This window comes from Equus quagga, chromosome 3, assembly GCF_021613505.1.
Source record: "Equus quagga isolate Etosha38 chromosome 3, UCLA_HA_Equagga_1.0, whole genome shotgun sequence".
Classification (NCBI taxonomy): domain Eukaryota; kingdom Metazoa; phylum Chordata; class Mammalia; order Perissodactyla; family Equidae; genus Equus; species Equus quagga.
Genome location: NC_060269.1, coordinates 130943859 through 130962516, shown reverse-complemented (window position 1 = coordinate 130962516; position 18658 = coordinate 130943859). Strand labels below are relative to the sequence as shown.

Genomic DNA, 18658 nt, shown 5'->3' with positions numbered 1-18658 from the left:
TTAATTCCCCATTGTGATGGAGTCAGATGGGAACCACCAAAATCAAATTCAAATAGAAAAGTGGGAGGAAGCACCAAAAAAGGAGAAAAGTAGAGAAATCACTTAAAAATTTCCCATAATGTGAGTACTAGCATTTTTCCTTTTAATAGCAATTCTAGTAACAGTTTAATATTTGCCACTGCTTATAGTCTAGAAGACAGATAGAAAACACGTTTATTCTCCAACGCCAACTTCCTTCACTTCGTGATTGTTACAGGGAACCCTATTTTGAGATTTCTGAGGCCAACTGCAGATTTATTAAGAAGGAGTGGTAGCAAAGTCTGTGCTATCTTGCAGGAGACTAAAAAGGCGGGTGTTTCAATTTCGCTCTTACCATCCCTACATGGATTTCTCATAGACATCTCAAACTGAGTAGATTCAAAAAGAAACTCCTGGGTTTTTTTTGTAGGCTGCTTCGCCAACATATTTTTCATCTTGTATATGGAACCACTGTCCATTCCATTGTTCATACCAGTAACTGGGAGTCATTGTGGCCAGCTCTTCTTTTCTTATCCCACCTCCAAATAATTACCAAGTCCTATAAAGTCCGCCTCTCAAAACAATCCTGCATCCACTCTTGTCTCTACATCTCTTCTGTATCCATCCCAGTACCAGCCTCCGTTACCTCCCATCTGCACTGCTATGACAGTGCCCATTATGATCTTCGGATAGGTACATGCTTTTTCCTGGTTCAATTGATAATCCAAAAATGAGCTTGGATGATCTTAAAATACTAATCTGGGTATAAAGCCCTCAGAAGTGCTCCATTGCCCATAGGATCAAGGTGAAATATGTAATATGCCCTATAAGACTGTGCATTGTCTGATCTCCAGCTATTCCTTAGCATTGCCTTAGACCTCTTCTTCACAAAATCACTTTGCATCAACCCCATCAGCTGTTTGGGTTTTGAGCAATACCAGCTTTCTTTCCTCAGATCATTCATACCTGCTTTTCTCTCCCTGTGTAAATCTCTTCCACATTCATTTCATTTAGTTTGAAATGTCTTCCTTCTCTTTGAAATCTCAGCTTAAATATCAGGGAAGCTTTTCCTGACACCTCAACGTAGGTAAGTTTTCCTAAGTACTATGGCTCTTGAGTAGGGTAGATCTGCACCAGGGATCTGAACCCATGAACCCCACGCCACTGAAGCCCAGTGCATGGAACTTTAACAACTCGGCCACAGGGCCAGCCCCCTTCATGCAGTCTTTATTTGACAGTTGCACTTAAAGTCTAATCTGACTGATGATTTATTTAATTTCTGTATTAGTCTCCTATTGTAAAAAATTACTACAAATGTACTGGCTTGAAACAATACAGATTTATTATTTTACAGCTCTGTTGGTCAGAAGTCCCAAGTGTATCTCACGGGGCTGAAATCAAGGTGTCAGCAGGGCTGCATTTCTTTCTGGAAGCTCTAGGGGCATATGTGTCTTTTGCCTCTCCAGCTTCTAGAGGTTGCCCACAATCCTTGCTGTGGCCCTTCCTTCTTCGGAGCCAGCAATATCCAAATAAGTCTCCCTCCTGATGCCATCTCTAGTTCTGATACTTCTGCCACCCTCTTCCCCATTTAAGAACGCTTGTGATTACACTGGGTCCATCTGGATCATCCAGGATCATCTGCCTATATTAAGGCCAGCTGATTAGAAACATTAATTCCATCTGCAACCTCAATTCCGCCTTGACATGTGACGTAGCATAATCATGGGTATGGCCATCTTTGGAGGACCATTCTTCTGCCTACCACCAGGTCTATCTCAATGGTAAATTTTAAGCTAACTGAGGGCAGGAACCACACTTGTCTTGCCTAATGCTAGATCTCCAACACCTAGCACATTGCCCAGTGCAGTGTAGCATTTCGTAGATGTGTGTTGAATGAAAGAATGAATTAATAAAGTACAATTATTATCAATGGTAATAGAGACAGGTGTCAAGTCTCAGAGTGGGGAATAGACTGCATACTAATTATGCTACATCAAGTTATTATGGAGGGATACAGATAAATTGTTTGAGCCTCTTTATCCAAGTCATCTCATATTCTTTGGGAATTAAAAAACGAATCTAGCATTTTATTGTAGAATTCTTGTTGGTTCTCTCCAACCCCCACCAGAATAAATTTCATAATTATGTATTCTGTACAGAAATATCAACATAAATGTACTTTCCTGAAGCGTGCAGCTGCTATCGCTGAGGCTGACTGTAACTCCGACATATGCTGGGTGGCAGCAGATAAGTTTAGAATTAGTTGTGATAGGTAATCCACAAAATAGCTAGACTGCATGCCAGTAATCAAGAATTCACTGTAATTACTTTAATCTGTAGTCGGCTCAACACAGTGCACAAAAGGCTGGCAGAGGAATTCTGCAACCAGAGAGAAAGTTGGTTAATTATTCCAAGACCATCTCTTTGTTCCCATATTGATTTTGAATTATATGACCTTTTCATTCATTCATTTATATATTTATTCATTCGGTGTAATGTGTTAATCACAGTAGGAGCATATTAATTACACTAGAAACAAAACACAGTAAAACATGTTCCCTCACTTCTTAGTACATTCAAGCTCATAGTGAGAGACAGACATGTAAATAAACCCATAAGTGCAATATTATCTCTCTTCCTTCCTGAAAAAAAGAAGTTGTAAACTCAAAGTTAATAAACACTTAGTATGAGAAAGTCCTTTAAATTTTATATGAGAAAGACAAATTATTGGAAAACATGCACACTCACACACATATGTCATGTTGTTGCCAAGGGAGCCAGCTTAGTTTACTAAGGAAAATAGTGAGGTTTAATTTTTTTCCATTCCTGAATCTGTAGGTTATAGAGTCTATGATAAACAATGAAGTCAATCCATAAAATCAGGTGCTTTTGTATTCTCTTCAAGAAGTCATCTTATACCGTGAATGAAAAAGTTCGCATTTTCAAAGTTCAGCTGAGGAAACTCCTGTTGCTCTTCCACATTGCTGGTTACCAAGACACTGTGGCTTGGTCCAACACGCAAACATCTCAGAGTGTGAACAAGCGCAAAAGGTTCTTACAGGCTGGGTTAAGGGTGGAGTCTTACAAGATACTATTTCATATGGATAATGGGAAACTTTTTAAAAGGCCATGTTCAAATGCAGAATGAGAGGGAGAAACTTTGAGAATAACACAGTATGAAAAAATCTTCAGAAATTTTATATAGGTTTAACATAAGTTGGCACTGAAGGTAGCTTTCACAGCAAAATGAGCTTATGTGATTTTAGAGCGCTTGATTAAGATTATAGTGTATGAGAAACAGGAGCTCATAGGTGGTCCCTCACTGGTCAGTCAGACCTAGCTGGTTGTATTGTTGTTGGAGGAAGTCATCGAGAGGATGTGACTGCTGGTTGACCTGCAAGCTAGACCCAGACAATGGAGGCTCCTCAGCTGCTGCCCTGTCCTTGGAATGCGCATTCTGCCCACTGTTCTCACAGGGAGAGCCTTTTTCAAGGACACAACCTTGAGAGAGTAATGTGTTGATGAGACCGTCTGGAGAGCATACTGTGACAGAACACAATATACACACACACACGCATCACAGGTAAGGCCTCTGTCTATATTTTTGAAATTCTGGTGGACAGGGGCGGAGATCTACTTGTCTTGTGGCCACCTAAACAAGCCTCATATATCAGTTCCATTGCTTATTAAACTTGCCACCTCCCAGTCTGGAGAGGTCTGTCTCTTTCTTCGATCACTTTGCCCTCTGTGTACAGGGGCCAGTTTCAGATTTCAGCCAGGGAGCTCCTGAGGTTTCAGACCAACAACTGTCCTTTTTATTAAGGCATCTCAGGTAACAAGTGACAAAATACACTCAAAAATTGGAATCATTTTTAAGAGGTAAGAAGTCAGGACGGTGAAAGGGCCATGCAAAGAAGGGTTGAAGATATTAATAATGTTTGACTTGGAGAATACAAGACTAGGGATGTTTCTAGGGCTTTATTTTTTAATTTCAAATATTTGAAGATTTGTCATGTTTAGGAGGAATTAGGTTGCGCTACCCAGGCCAGTAAGGGAAAGTTACAGGAAGAGTAACTTAGGATCAGTATTAGAACATTCAAATGGGGCATATCCAAAAATGAATGGGAATCCTGGCAAGCAGCGAGTGCCCATGCCTTAGGGATCTTAAACAGAGGCTGGACTGTCATTTGCTAGATGGTTCAATGAATCTCACAGAGGGGACTTGAGCATCTGAGCAATGGTTGCCTTAATCATCTTAAATATCAACTTGTCATCTTGTAGAGCTCTAATAGCTCATGACCTTTAGGCCATGAGACAATAGTTGAAGGTAAACAATAATTTATAAGTGTACTTAATAATTCACAATGGTATCATATTTTGAGGAAAATTACCTCAGAAAACCTAATAAAAAAGAACTGACAGAAATGTATGTACCTTCTGTCTCTCCAACACGGCCAGTATTTTTTCTGGTAATGGATAATTGACTTTTGCGTTAGATACCAGCTGAAGTAGTTGGCATCCCTGTAGAATATGTTGTATGAAAACTATGTTATTTGACCCTTGAATCACACTTGGCATGGAAAGATCCTCACATGCTGGGAGGAAGGTTGGAACGAAGATGACTGAGGGAGGAGCAGATCCATTCCTATCATCTCGCTCACATTTGGGGGCATATATTCATGCAGTGGAAAATTGGACAAAATCTTGTACAGTCTAGTCTCTCTCTGTTTTTTATTTTCTCTGAACCTGTATAGTTAAATTCCCATTTGTTAAGTGAGCATGGTATGACTTCACTCTTGTCTTTTTAAAGCTCTGTTATTTGCTGATAATCTTGAGCTATTTCTGCTCAGTATCACATGGCTCCATCTAGTTCCTTCCCTTACCCTCATTGCTTTACTTGGAACAATGAATGAAACTGGTATCTCCATGCTAAAGTTAGTACCTAGTTAGTATCCAGTTAGTTAGTTAGTATCTAAAAGTTTAACTTAACTTATTTATATGTTGGTAATGTGGGGTGGTTTGAGAAGTTTAGTTTCACTTATTACTGAACAAGTTTACTAATTACTTAACAAATCTACATGATTTCATTAAATTCTCTAAACTTCCCCAAGAAAGAAGGATTATTATTAACCTTGTAAATTTAAGGTAATAGATGCTTAGTCAGTTTGTGTCAGCTAAAATTAAACTGAGAAAAACAGATGCTTTCCATTACACACTACTGCCTCCCTTATTTGACTTAGACATTTTAATAGAGGCATTTTTAGGCTTATTGCTATAACGTTAGAGTAAATTTAATCCAGTCTCTAACTTTTATGTTCAGTTTCTCAGGTTGCATTTCTGGGCGGTGAAGTGAATGGATATTTTGCTTACACAGCTTTGCTGAGCAACCTTTTGCTTTCTATCCATGACCATAAAAGGAAAATGCTTTCCACAAATAGAATCTTGGGGGAAAAAAGTATTATTCCTTTGGATGTGTTTTTACTCCTTGCTCTGAAATCCTTACATGGTAAACGGGAATAAGACAATAGGTTACAGAGAAATAGGCCTTGAAAAACACAGATGAAGCCCTCCAACAGCCAGTAAAGAAGTTGCTGCATGTGGTCTTCATTTGATAGGGCAGCAAACTTGCTTTTGGTTTTTTTCCCCTCGAGAACATACAGCTGGACAGAAGGGGGAACAAGGAAGAAATATAACCCTACCCTTAAATGTGAGTTAAAACTAAGATTCATGGGGTAGCAATGGCAAATTTCTTTCCAGCACCTTCCCCTGCTACAATCTAGATGGAGTTAGATGTTCTAACTCCAGGGTGATGGGATAAAATTGATATGTCACCCTAGGCTATCTGTGCAGGTCCATAGATCAGAGCTCTCTGTGTCTTTCCAGAAACACAAACCACAAATTGAGAATTATTGCTGGTTTGAACTTTCAGTTCTGACGTGATTCAGTTATACTGTTGTAGAATTAGCCTCTTTGTGTTAAGGTAGAGAAAGGTGGGCTGGAGGTGAGGAGCCAATTTAATATTTCCCAAAGGCCCCTCTCCAGGAAATTGTTTGATTTTTAAAGAATATACTCCAAGCAGGGAGAAAATATGTAAGGTTTGTGATTATCTGGAACGTTTGTCCTACACTCCAGGGCACCTTATAACAAAATAATTGTTTAACAAGAACAAGGAAATAGCATCTTTTGATATGGTACATGACATACCCAATAATTTTTGTAGTCATAATTTTCATGTTTTTCTCCTGGGTCTCATCAGCTAAGTTGTAAGCTCCCTGGGGGAAGGAAAGGCAAGGTTTTATCTATCCGCGTATCCATCTGAGAGCCTGGCACAGTGCCTTTCCCTCGGTAGGAGCCCACAGAAAGTTTGATGTTTTGTTGGTATGGCCACTTTTCTTGTGAGAAAGGGGAAGACAGACTGCATGGGGTGATGTGGAATATGCTTGTTTTTCTCTGTCACCTGTATGGATCACCTGAAGGGAAAATAGCATTCATTTCTCAGTCTGATTGTAGGGCTATTCAAAGAGCTGTTTGAATTTTATTGGAGATGAAATTCTCATTTGATGGAACATATAGTTCCAGATTAGGATGCAGTTTAAAAATGCATGGTATTTTTAATATATGTTAAAATTTAGGTCTGCCAATCATGCTGGTGTTTCTCTAAGAGGATGTCAAAAAACCTTTCCTTAAAAGAGGCTGAAATTTGAAGCCACATTAGTTATTATTAATGGTTATTATCCATCATTACACGTCTTATAAAATCCATCATTTTCGCTAGTTTTCAGTAGTGCTGTCAGAAATGTATTCTGACAGAAGTAAAAATTCATGCACTACTAACTAGGACTTCAGTTAATGATACCAACGGTTATGAATATTCACTTTTTAAAGCTACCATTTCTGGGGAAAGTCCTATATGCCAGGCATGGTGCTAAGTGTTTTACATACATCACCTCATTTAATCCCTATTATAATGCGATTTTAAAGATGAAGAAATGGTGATTTAGGTTCATTTGCATGTTAAGATCACACAAATTGGTACAGCCTGCAAAACCCCAATTTGAAACCTTGCATTGTTGACTGTGTTCCTTGCTGAGTTTGTCTCTGCCTTTCCCTGAGCACATAGGAGCAGGCATTCTACATTTTCTGATTTAGCTACTTTGACGAGGAACCTTCAGTGACTTTCATTTTATGATGCTTATTCAAAGACTTCTGTTTGTCTGATGGCAATACTCTGCACTTAATTTTTTTCCCTATTCTTTTGTGCCCTGGGTACATTTAAATCATATAACTAAATGATAAACCCTCTGGTGGAAAAAGAAAAATCTATGTTTATGTAAGTGTGACTGATGAAAACCAGGATCTAATATCAAAAATTCCTGATCCCTAGCATGGGCCTATTGTTTTAGAATCCAAGAAAACAAAAGCAATTTGTTCTTTTACTCAAGAGTACATAGAATGTAAAGCTGTCAAACCCGAAAGTGTTGCAATTCATCTGCATAGCCATATGTTGACAGATGTTTTTGTCTGTAACCCTAGCTTTCTGATGTATAGTGTGACTTCCACTCAAAGATTTTTTTCTTTACTTTGTAAAGTTTTATCTGCAAAAATAGTTCACCCATATGAAAAAAAATTAGGAAAATGAAAAAGAGTGAATTAAAAATATACTAAGTCAAAAGAAAGCCAAGGATGTTACCAAAGTTTTTTTTTTCCCTAGCTGGTGATAGAGAACAACATGATAATCTTGGATTCCTTCTGTCAGATGGCACAGAAATATTACAAGGTATAGTGCCAGTTCTAGGGTGTTGGCATAGCCACCAATTGTGCAGCAGTATGCAAGATCTTATACAGAAGATAAATCTATAGTCTCATTAGGACTTGTAAAAAAGAAGTTTGCAATCAAGGGCAAGGGAAATGTTATCAAAAGTCAGTTAATAAATTGTAGTTTAACCTATGCAAATTCAGAAAATAATCAAGTTGACCTCCTTAAAAAAAAAGAAAGGAAAAACATAGAATGTCTCACGTGGAAATTTTTGCATTTGGCATCTCATCTTCCTTTATTCAAGACAGGTAAGTGTTCTTCCTAATCACAGATAGCCTCTATGGAGCTGTAGGTTTAAAGACCCATCTTGACAGACGCTGCTGTCTACGTGTGCTATTCCGCTTAGGAAGTAGAAAAATAGCACCAATTGATTTTCCTATTGCACCCACGGAAAGCTCACATTTTGGCGTCACTTAGAAGCCATTGTTTGCAGAAGGGAGAGCTGTCTGTGACTCATTTATCCTCACCTCTTGTCTAACACTTTGCTTCAAGCACAGTCTGGGCTGTGCATCACGTTGATCTTGGGCAGCATTTCTTTCCCAGATGTCCACGCCTAAGTCTTATCACTAGATTTTGTACTTCATGGTACCTGTAAACATCTTCTATGTCCCAAATTCTGACAGTTTACTCATTTTTTGTTCACCATATAGCAGTAGTTTGAATGGTCTCTTGCCATATATTCTATTTGACTTCTCTATCGCGTTTGTGCTGATGGCAAATATTATTTGAATTTGGGTTACTATGCTCACAAACTTTACCTTGGTGAAGGCCCCATTTGGTTTAAAAAATATTTATAGGGCTGTCATAATATAAAACCTATGGGGAGTTCAAGTTCTAGAGATGGTGAGAAACTTGATTTTGTGTGTTTAATATTTAATATAATGGATGTAATATTAGCTGATAAAATATAAAAACATTCCAGGGCCATTGACCTAGTGAAAGCCTACTTTTCTCTGACATAAAGACCACTTGGCAGGGGATAGGGTTTTATTCTGTGCATATTTCCAGGGCCCAGGCTCCTTCTGTCTTGTGGCTCCATCACCCCTGAGGCTTTTCCTAGATCCTCTGCATCCAGCCTGAAGAATGCAGACACTTTCTTAGTCACTTTGACCATTTTGCTTCCACTAATATTCTGTTGATGAGTACGAGTCACATGGCCCTGAACAAAGCCAGTAGGCATAGGGAAATGTAGTCTCTGGCTGGACAGCTCTCTTCCAATTATAAGTCTACTAAAGAAAAAACAAATTCTTGATGGTCAGCTGACAACCTGTGATACACTATTCAAAACAAGTAATTTAGTGCTATCCTCTGTCTCTACAAATCCTAAAGAGCCTTGTAGGAGTTTCCTGGGCTACCGTAACAAAGTATCAAAAAACGGTTGCTCAAAGCAACAGAAATTTATTCGCTCATAGTTCTGGAGGCTGAATGTCTGAAATCAAGGTGACAGCTGGGCCATGATTCCTTTGAGACTCTGAGTAGAATCCTTTCTTGCCTTTTCCCCATTTCTGTTGTTGGCTGTCGATCCTTTGCATTCCTTCCCTTGCAGCTACATTGCTCCAATCTCTCCTTCCATTGTCATGTGATGTTCTCTTCTGTGTCTCTGTCTTCACCTGGCGTTTTCCTCTTCTTATAAGGACAGCAGTCATATTGGGCTAGCGTACACGCTGCTGACCTCATCTTAACCTGATTTCATCTGTAGAGACTCTATCTTCTAAATAATGTCACGTTCATAGGTCCTGGAGATTATGACTTCTACACTGTTTTTTTGGGAAACAATTCAACCCATAGCAGGAATGTTGGGCTCTTTTGTTTCTTTTTACAATTTCTTTAGCCATTTTTGCCTATTAATAAATTAAATGCAAAAGATGGCAACTCTCTAATCATAAGATTCTTTTAATTTCTGCCAGGATCTTGGCTAGGGACATCCTTGGGGTCACAATTACTCCATTCTTCCTTTATAGTGTGAGGCGGCCATCGACAATAGCAAATGAATGAGCATAGCTCATTTGTTTCTTTACAAAAACTGATGGCAGGCTGGATTTGTCCTGTGGACAGTAGTTTTTGGACTCCTGTACTAGGCTCTGGTCCTTTATAACCCAGATGTGGACCTTGTGAAATGAACCCCAGCTTTGAATTCAGGCACACATAAATTCAAATTTTGGCCATGATCAAGTAGCTGTGATCTTGACCTGCTTAACCTCAGTAAGTGCCAGTCCCTCGTCAGTGAAATGAGAGCTATTCACGAAAATCATCCACACAGTGCCCAGCTCATTGGAGGCGTTCAGATGTCGTTGTCTGTATAGATCTTCCTCTGCAGAGGCAGTATATGGAAATGGATACCAGCCAGAACTATAAAGGCAGACTGCCCCTGCCTGATGTTCCATCTTGGGAAAGTTCCTTAACATTACTGTGCCTCATTTTTCTCATCATTAAAATAGAGATAATGGTAGTGTCTACCTTTTAGCTTGCTTATGAGAATTTGTGAGTTATTACATTTAAAGCAATTAGACTAGTGCCTGGCACTTAATAAGCACTCAGTAAATGTTGCCTCCTCATATTGGCCATCATTGTTATCATTGGCTTCTCTTGTTACTCAGCAGTAAGGTGTATTATTGAATTTTATTTTTGCTGAATTTATGTCAAGGAGTGAACTAAATGAATGCATGATGATTGTTCAGGCCTAAGTAATTTCTTTTTCTGATTTATCAGTTATATTAGGATGAAAGAATAGTTTCTCTTTTAGTCTCCCTACTATTTCTGCTCAATGAGGAAGGACAAAGGCCTCAGACTGTTAAGGCAACCACTCCGCCCTCCAGCCACACTATGCCTGAAGTTTTTCCACATGTTACAATAAGAATTTAAAGAAAAATGGAATTTTGCTTTACAGCCAAGTTTTTTATCAAATATTTATCTATTACATTTGAGGATTTGAATGCCATTTTAAAATCCTTTCAATTAAAATATATAAAAAATTGGGTAAAATTTTGCTAATGTATACTTGATAAGTTTTCATTGATATATGGCAGAGAAAGACCTCTTGGCTACTATATTTTCTTTGGTTACATTAACTTAATGATTTTCAGAAACTTGCCTTGTTCTGTTGGAAACAAATAAGGAAGAAGATATATTAGAAGAATTAGCTCAGTATTCCAGATGCAGAATTAGAGTAGTAAAACAGAAAATTACTAATTAATACCTAAACCTTTATTGGTAGTAACTTAAAAATATAAATTTAATTTAGAAATTTGTATCCCAAAATAATAAGAACTACTTGCAAAGAACTAATTACGATGATCATCTAGCTAGTTTCTTATTTTCCTTAAAGTAAGAGGAAATGTTGTATTCCCTATTGGTCAACTGGTGGTTTTGCAGTGTATTCATGGGGTCATGAGGTTCAGTTGAAAATTTGGTATTTTTATTTCTGTACATTGAATATGATGTGTGATATGTCCCCATGTTCATAATATAAATGCCACCAGACACTGGTTTGGATAAATTCAAATCCATAGAAATACAGTTTTGTGTTTTGGTTACTTATTTATATTTGGAGACATTTTTTTACTTTAAAGAATAAAAGTCTGAATTGCTTTAACAAAAGCTCTCTCTAATTTAATGGCTCAGAAAGTTTCTAGTTGTTTCAATTGGACTATGTTCATTTTAAATAGTGAACTTGTAAAATAGATGTCATTATTGTCTGTTTCATGTAGAGACTTTGTGAATCTTCAGCTGTCTTCTAACATTGATTTTCTAGGTGGCTCTCTCTTTTCCACCATAGCAGAGCCCATTACTTGGCAACTTGGCCTCATTAAAGCATTTAGCATTTGCTCTTCAGTTGTAGTCATTGGAGCTTTTTAAAAATTACTTAATTAATTATTTTACTAGTGGCTTCTGAATATATCCTGTTGTTTCTGCCAGCTCTCAGACTTGGTATATCATCCGAATCCCCCCCACCCCAACCCATTTTTTTTTCAGTCTGCATCCAGTAGGTTTTTTTCAGAGTTTGTTGAAGTCTCTTCTCCCTCTAGATCATAGTATTTTAGAGTTAGAGAGTTTATTAGTTTGCTAGAGCAGCTGTCACAAAGTACTAAACTGGATGTCCTAAGCAACAGAAATTTGTTCTTTCACAGTTCTGGAAGCTAGAAGTCCAAATTCAAGGGTTGGTTCCTTCTCAGGAGTATGAGAGAAGGAGCTGTTCCGGTTCTCTCTCCTTGGCTTGTATGGCCATCTTCCTGTTTGTATGTTGTTCTACCTATGTGCACGTCTCTCTGTGTCCAAATTTTCCTCTTTATAAGGACACTAGTCATACTGAAAAAGAGTCCATCCTCATGAGCTCTCTTTAGATTAGCCCTGTAAAGACCCTCTTTCCCAATAAAATCACATTCTGAGTTACTGGTGGTGAGGACTTCAACATATGGATTTGGGGGAGACTCACAATTCAATCTGTTAACACAGACTCTCTAGAAATCCATCTCTTTAATGTTAGAGATGGGAGATGAGAGTCTAAGTGACTAGTCTAAGCTTATGCACCCTCTTAGTGACAAAATCAGAATAATAATCCTAATTGTTTTTCACACTTTCCAGAATATTCTGTTTCCCCTGTCTTTAGATTAATGCATCAGTCTGTTCCACACAAATAGATGGAAAGCATCTCAGCGCTGGAATCACTCAGGTCCCCTTTGAATTTATGGGGAAGTGATTGAAGTTGATGCGAATCTACACCTGCTTTGTTGGTTCTTAGCTTAAGTTTCTTAAAGGAGAAATTAATTAATCCAACTTTCTATGTATCTTATACATACAGTTACCATTTATTCATTGAACAAAGATTTATTAAGAAGCTGGTAATCCTGGTGCTGGCTAGACGTTAGGCTGTTAATTTCAACAGGACCTGTGAATGTTCTCTTCTGTCACGTGAGGTAGGGTGAAAATTAGTTTCACTGGTTTTAAGTACTGTGCTGTTTAACAGTTACGTAAGTAGTTTCTGAGGTGGTATTGTTCTCCAAGAGCATTTGTGATTTCTAACCAAGTATGTCTGTAATATTCCTAAGTACTGATGGTGTTCCCATGATATCTCTCAAGAATGTCAGTCAGATGATGTTTAAGTCATCCCCTCCACCTCATCCTTGTCTACTCACATGTCCGTCAGCCAGAGGAGGTAAGAGCAATATCCATTAACGTCAACCTATAGTGTTACATTCTTATCTTTTGTCATCTAGGGAATAAAAAAGCACGCCAGAATGGAAATTATTTATAGGTAAAGTTGCAGTAAACATATGCCAAATAAGGGATATATTAAATGTATACTTATTTTGGGCTTAACAAACATAGGATGTGAGAAGATAAAACAACTGTTCTTATCATTACCTTTTTATAAAGTTCCAAAAATATGTTAAAGATTGTGTAGATGTTAATAGCGTAGAGACGCCCATTATGCCCATTATACTTAACACGTTCAGGAGGATACTTTGTTATAATACTGTACATTTGCATTATAATATTGGATGCACTTTGGAGGTACATTTGTTAAGAGCTTTAGTTTAAAAACACATTAGACACCATGGGGCCGGCCCTGTGGCCAAGTGGTTGAGTTCGCCCGCTCCGCTGCGGCGGCTCAGGGTTTCGCCGGTTCACATCCTGGGCGCGGACTTGGCACCGCTTGTCGGGCCACGTTGAGGCAGTGTCCCACATGCCACAACTAGAAGGACCCACAACTAAAATATACAACTATGTATCAGAGGGATTTGGGGAGAAAAAGGAAAAATAAAAATCTTTAAAATACTTTAGATACCAGAGAACAGATATTTACTTGAGTAACATAAGGTGAAGATGTAAGTTCATTTACCTATGCCGTATATTGAGTAATATATTTTTGTACCACCCCTGACAGATATTAATGCTTTCTTGTTTTCAAATTTTTTCCTCCGTATAAAGTCTCCTCATATAAAATCTCCTTGAGGGGCATTTGAAAGTTTTAAGAAGTGTTTTGTGAGAATAGTAGTGAATATTAGATGAAGAAAAAAGACTACTTATGATATAAGGACAAAGTTAGACTAGAGCATGTAGTTTGGGGAGGTGACAGGAATAAAGGCAACCCCCCCAAAAAAAAACTTGACAGGTCAGGCTGAGCAGGAAAAGTTGGACCAATGTGTGGAGAGCAAATGCCTGTTAGCAGGATGAGAACTCTCTATCTGGTGTCAAAATCAGAAAATAATTAGGGAAGAAATGTGAAAAGTGCCAGGAAGTGGTAAGAGTCTTATAAAAAGGAAATGACTCTGGCACCTCATTGTGTATTGATTAGTGAGAAAGGAGCGGTAAGAAGAGGAAGTCGCAGCTATCAAAGAAAGACATCCCTAAGGCAACAGTGTTTGTGCTTAATAAAAATAAAATAAAATAAAATAAGGCTTGACCTGAAAGACTGGGCAGCAGGCCAATGATGAAGGCAGATGAGCAGTCCCTCTGCTTTCTTCAGGGCTTGCTCCGTCTCTACCATTCTAGCACCACACACATAATTTACATCTTCGACATCAGTGCTCAAGAATATTGCTTTCAACGCTATCCTATTATCTTTTTCATAATCTATTTTTCTTAAGATTTCATTCTTATTTTTATGCTTGTTGCTACATGGTAGTCAGTGGAAAATTTAGGGCGTACAGCTTTAGGCAAAATTTTCTCTTCTTAGACAATTTACACTCGAATCAATAGACGGAAAGGTGTCACTACTGATTCTTGTATGGACAGAGAAATTTGGTTGATTAGATAGGTAAAGTTTTGGAGACAGTTATTTGTTGTTTTCTTAATGGGAACTCTAAATTTTTGTGATGCCTCAATTTATTTTGCTTATAGCAAAAATAACCCAATATGAGAAAACGTTGGGATGGGAAGAGCTTATAAGTATGCTTGTATCAGAAGAAAAGAGTGTGAGGAAGAGCAGTAAATATGATATTGATGCAATAGTTAGGGTATAGGCTCCACTGTTGTGACATAGGCCCAAGGAACATTGGCTTAAACAAAAGTAGAGTGTGATTTCTCTCTCACACAAAAACCTATTTTGCTGGTACAGTGACTTGGTTCCATGATGTTAGGTATAGACTCCTGTTTTCATGCTTCACCACCCTTATTGGGTTGCTGTGGTTCTTATGGCTCTCCATGACGTCTGCATTTCAGCCAGTGGTAAGAGAGAAAAAGGCAAGGGAGGTCACTGCTGGTTTTTAGAAGCATGATCCAATTTCCATGTATCACTTCTGGGTACATGATGTTGCCCATAAATTAATCAAATAATCTTACCTCCCTGCAAGGGAGTTTGGGAAATGTGGTCTTTCTGCCCTTCCATGGGGTTCATATGATGCGAAAGAGAAGGAAAGAATGGATATTGGAGGACAGCCAGTGGCCCTGGGCAAAACTGAGCTTTTGGATAGTGTGGTAGAACAAGCTGGAAGGAATCTGGGCATCCAAATGACCATCTGAAGCAGAGCTATGCTGCCAGATTGGATCACTCACCTCCAGCCTTCATATAAAATAAATAGATTTCAGTTATTTTAAGCTACTGTTTTTTGGTCTCTGTTTCAGCAGCCTAGCCACCAGTATCATAACTAATACAGCTAGATGGGGAAAAATATCAAAAGTTTATCCTTTAACAGTATTCAGTAAAATATACATATTAAATATTATAAGGTAATTAGGAAATGGACCAAAATTAAAGCCACTGAACTTGGATATGGGAGTTTCTCTGCAAATTTGCAATTTATATAAAAAATACTCTCTTCCATTCTTCCTCCCTCCTTCCTCTCTGTCTTCTTCCTTCCTTCCCTCCTGTCTTTGTTCTTTCCTCTTTTCCTTCAATAAAGGAGTTTAAACAGTGATATGACTCTGATTTCTAGACATAAAAACGCCGAGAGTGATTTCTTTCCAGGATTAATATAACTGAATGTGCATTAAGAAGAAAATACATGAGATAATTTTAAATTTTAGAACTGTGATCACATAAGTCATACTAGTGTGTTTTTGCAAAATTTTGTCCTCGAGCCCTGAATTCTTACCATTTATATGACAATATCCTTGAAAGTTTGTAAATTGGCATTTAAGGTTCAGGTCTATCTGTACTGAGCTTAATTGTGATATCATGGAGATATGCTTCTTGCATTTAATTCTCATTTGGATTATGCTTCCTGGCAGGGACCCTGACCACTGAACAATAAAGCAATTATTGCCATGATGATATGCAATATTGAGCAGATTATGTCATGGTTAATTTTCCATATTCATAACCCTGCCACCTGCAGATGCTGACATTGTACTGAAGCTGGTTTTCAACAAGATAAATAGAAAATGGAAATTCTGAAAACAGTAGCATCCCTTCTCCTTCGATTTTCTCTTTAAAGATCAAAACTCCTCTGCTTACTCTTATTTAGTAACATTTTTTGGATTATAGACCTCTTTGAGAATTTGAAAAAAGCTAGGATCCTTTTCCTGGAAAAAAAATTACCCAGACATATGTTCCTGAAATATTTTGCATACAACTTCAGTGGTTAAAAGATTTTGTAAATCCCATTCATGGTTTCCATTTCAGAATCTAATGTCTGGAACCCCCACTCTTAATCAATATATTAGATTGACTCATGGAATATTTAATGGAATGCCCTTTAGGTATTTCACAGCTTAGGATGAATTTTAACTTCTTGGCAAAACATAATACCTAGGAGTAGTTGAAGAAAGCCAAGAGTTTTAACTAACTTTGGTAAAATATTCAGCAAAAAAGAGTGGTATACGTTGTTCCCTGTAAGGGTCTCTAATGTATAAGTCATCATCATCCATAGTACAGAAAACACAACTACACAAGAAAAAACCCTCAGCTTTTAAGTTCCCTATAGAAAGTGTATATTGCAAAGGATTATTCATATAAACAACTTAATTAAAATAGTCTATATAACCAAATCTTTATGTACAGTTTTAAAGCAATAGGTAGAATATGTGTAGCTGTTATAGGACACAGAGGTATCATAGTTGTGGTTCATTGAAAAACAGTGAAATCAGTATTAGCATAGCTCAATATAAACACCTCCGATTGAATTTCTAATAAAGTTCTCTATCCACTGAGGTATCATCTGCTTTGTGTCATACAACTTGAAGCAAACAAAACAAAGGAACAAGAGTTCTTCTATCTCCTGAGAAATTTATTTCTATTTTTCTCTTACTGATCTAGTTATTTCTTTAGGTTACCTGAAGCCTCATAGGCCAATCACTCCTTTTTAGCAAAGATACAAGGAAATGGTTTCCTCTGTGAGTGATAAAGAGTAATATAGACTAACAAGGGCTAGAACAGGGAGAAGTGAACTAGTGTAAAACAAACGTGAAGGGTATAAAATTGAATTGATTGGCAAACTTAACTAAAAGTCCAGAGGCAGAGTCTTGCCACAGGTATGGCTACATCTGGGGGCTCAGACAATGACATCAAGATTTGGTTGTTTACTTCTTCTCCTTGCTCTCCCCCGTGTTGGCCCTGCTGTCCCTCTTCCATGGTCTTCATAAACTCACCTTCTCAACTCCATCGAATTACCTCTCGTTGATTGAACCAACTAGATCACATACTGTTTCTGGATCAATTTCTTTGAGAAAGATCAGTGTGGATTAACAGGACGTTTTCTCAAACTGGACCAAACACTGTGGCTGGGTGGATGGGAAAGAAAGATTGACCAAGCCTGGGTCTTGTTACCCATCTTGGAGCTCCTGCTGGGATTGAGTACAACATCACCACAGGTCCAAGGGGTAGGAGAGGAGTGATTTCACTCGGGCACTATAGTTATTGTGCCAGAAGAAAGATGGATGCTGGGCAACCAAAAGAACAGCTATCCACACTTGTATAAAAACAAACATACGCATTACAACACATTTACATTCAGAGATCACTGAGGAACTTCCCAGCTCTCACACAAATGAGGAGGCAATTTCACTGAGTTCTGGTTGTCTTCTACCACCATTCCCAGCTCTGTGACTTCAGTTAGGTCTCTTAACAGCTTTAGAAGGAGGTTTTTGTGTGCCTAAAGGAACCCTTTCATTTAAGAAATTACTTTGCCCAGAAAATTGAAAAGTGCTTTCAATAAGTCACACCATCTGCTGCTCTCATATTAAGTTAAAACTGGCCAAAATTGAATCTTCATTTATGTGACTTGTATGTTTCACCTTCACTTTTTTTTTTTTTTTTTAGCAGTGTTGTTCAAAACTAACTCCTCAGAAATAGTCCTTAAATTGATGGGATTGAGTTTTTGTGCATTTTCCTGAATCTAAAGTTGTTGTGCTTTTTTTCCAATTTATTTCCTTATTTTTATTTTAATGAAGCTGAGATATACATTTGGGTCATATCTAAAGTAAGTGATTGCAAAGCTTTTTTTTTAACACTAGTAGTATAACTGCCAAAAAGCAGTGGGGCAGCATTACAGGCTACCAAGTGAGCACCTAAGACTTATTCTGGATGCCACCATTTGAGGCCAGGAATGCTGAGAATGCTTATGCTCTGCTGCTTCAGAGGATGTTAGCTAGAAACCTTTCTTCTTTGTACCAGTTGGTAAAATAAATAAAATATGCACTTGGTGAATCTACCATCTCTGAGCTTTGGTCATGTGGGGAAATAAATCTTTCATTGCTTGCCTTACTCCTTGAAGAGCTGAAAGAAGATAAAAACAAAGGAAAACTTTTGCTTATGGATGTCACTGCCTTAGCAATAGCTACACTTACTGGGGATTGAACCCATGCCAGAGGTTAGTAGGCAATGTTTCTTAGCTGGCACACCAAATATCTTTCTACATCTCTGGAGACTACCCCATTCCTCAAGCA

The 18658-nt window shown here is 38.0% G+C and overlaps 1 protein-coding gene across 5 annotated transcripts in view; it reads left to right on the top strand.

Annotated features, from left to right (window-relative positions):
• Positions 1-18658, top strand: part of PCDH7 (protocadherin 7) — a 393242-nt gene that overhangs the window by 133440 nt on the left and 241144 nt on the right. The gene's annotated exons all lie outside the window — the stretch shown is intronic.